Source organism: Octopus sinensis, unplaced genomic scaffold (genome assembly GCF_006345805.1).
Source record: "Octopus sinensis unplaced genomic scaffold, ASM634580v1 Contig11639_ERROPOS401966+, whole genome shotgun sequence".
In the NCBI taxonomy this organism is placed as follows: domain Eukaryota; kingdom Metazoa; phylum Mollusca; class Cephalopoda; order Octopoda; family Octopodidae; genus Octopus; species Octopus sinensis.
The window spans coordinates 122501-124969 of NW_021832417.1; positions in this window are offsets into that span (position 1 = coordinate 122501).

The window sequence follows — 2469 nt, forward strand, 5'->3', positions numbered from 1 at the left end:
TTAGACTTAATTTTCAGCAATCACACTGATACTATCCACAATATTGCAGTGGAGAAAACCCTACTCTCCGACCATGACATGGTTCTCTGTGATCTGAGATTTCACTGGCCAAAATGCAAAACAAATGTCATCCCTCCTGCTCATCCATTTGACACTATGGATTTCCACAATGCAAACTGGGAAGCGATCAATAATGATCTTGCACAAGTCGATTGGTCCTTCACGCACACATACACACCCACTAACATCAAAAAGTCCTGGCAGTCACTTGTAGACACCATCACGAACATATGTGCAAGACACACCCCATTAAGATCTGCAAACAAATCTAAGTGTCGAATCCCTAGAAATAGAAAATCTCTCATAAGGAAAATTAAAGAATCAACAAAAAGATCAACATGCTGAAATACTGTCAACAGCAACACACCAACCTGACTGCCATCTCGTCGCTAGAGATTAAAAAACATAAACTCCAAAACAACATGATGTCTATCATCAATAGTCAGCGAAGAGCTGAAGAGGCCTGGGCCATTGAGAAGATCAAACTCAATCCCAAAGTGTTCTTTTCATTTGCAAAAAAACACAGAGTCACTGGTTCTACTGTTGGCCCTCTGATTGATGAAAATGGTACTCTTCAAGACAATGCCAAAACCATGGAGAAATATTGCAGAGAAACAATATTGCTCTGTTTTCAGCAATCCTGATATGACTGATCTGGGCTGTATCAGTGATGTTACTCCCCAATACACTTTATCGGACATAACATTTGGCGCTCCTGATGTCTTAGCAGCAATAAAGGAAATGAAGCATAATTCAGCAGTAGGTCCCAATAGGTTCCCTGCTTGTGTCTTGAAGATGTGTCAAAACCAACTTGCACCCCCTCTAGCCAATCTGTGGCGGAACTCATTGGATGCTGGATATATACCAGAAGACCTTCTATCCCAGTCTGTTGTCCCAGTTTTCAAAAAAGGAAACAAATCGCTTGCCGTGAATTACCGTCCAATCTCACTCACCTCTCATATCATCAAGGTATTTGAGAGGGTGCTGAGATCGCGTATGACTCACTTCCTTGAGAGTCATAATATGCTGAACCCCAACCAGCATGGATTCCGTAATGGGAGAGATTGCCTGACGCAGCTACTGCATCATTTTGATGACATTTTGAGAGCCTTGGGAGAGGGTTCCAACACTGATGTCATCTACCTTGATTTCAGCAAGGCCTTTGACAGGGTTGATCATAAGATCCTTCTGAGAAAGCTGTCCAATATTGGTGTCACTGGAAAGCTGCTACAATGGATCAAGTGCTTCCTCTAACAGAACCCAACATGTTGTAGTCGAAGGAGTCAAATCCAGCCCAGCCAAAGTCAGCAGTGGTGTCCCACAAGGCACTGTGTTGGGCCCACTTCTCTTCATCATCTACATAAATGATATTACTGACACCATCAAACACAGCAACATCAGAACCTTCGCTGATGATTCCAAGCTCCAGAAGGTCATCAATGGCGTGGATGACCGAATAAACCTTCAGTCAGACCTACTGGCTGTTGTCCAATGGGCGGAAAAGACAACATGTTGCTAAATGAAGACAAATTCGAACTGATCCACTTTGGAAGGGAGGACGCTCTGAAACTCCCATACTCTCTTCCTTCTGGAGAAATTCTCATGGCATCCAACAACATCAGAGACCTGGGAGTAACAGTGGACAACAACATAAGCTGGGCTACACATATAGCAGCAAAGTTGACATGGCCCGCAGAATGTGTTCCTGGATTCTCAGAACCTTCCAGTTGAGAGATTCCCACGCTATTATCCTTCTCTTCTCCACTTTTGCCCGACCCCACCCCTTGAATACTGCTGTCCACTGTGGTCTCCCTACACAAAACAAAATATTATGAGAATTGAAGCTCCCCAAAGGTCAATCACAAAAAAGATAGATGGCATGTCAGACCTTGACTACTGGGGTAGACTAGAGAAGCTGAAATTGTATTCACTCCAACGACGCCGTGAACGCTACATTATCTGTATGATGGGAAAATATTCCATCAGCACTGTCCGAATGATGTTGGCATCACCTTCAAAATGCATCCAAGGCTTGGACCACGTGCCATCCGTCCACAACAAAAATCTAAATCGCATCACATAACGACAATACGGCACAACTATTTCACCTCAATTGGACCCGCTCTCTTCAACATTACACCAGGACACGTCAAAAAAGAAACTGACCACACAAAATTCAAGAAGTCTTTGGACAAATTCCTTCAAACAGTACCGGACAAACCACCCACACCCGGATATGTCTCCGCAAACAATAACTCTCTGCTCGAATGGGCCTTGGTGCCCAAATCCTGAACTGAAAGACTTCGCCAGGTGGTGCTATTAAGTTAGACATGGCCTGGGCCAATACTGGCCAAAAACCTTTCTAAGTTATTCTAAGTTATACATACATACATACATACATACATACAT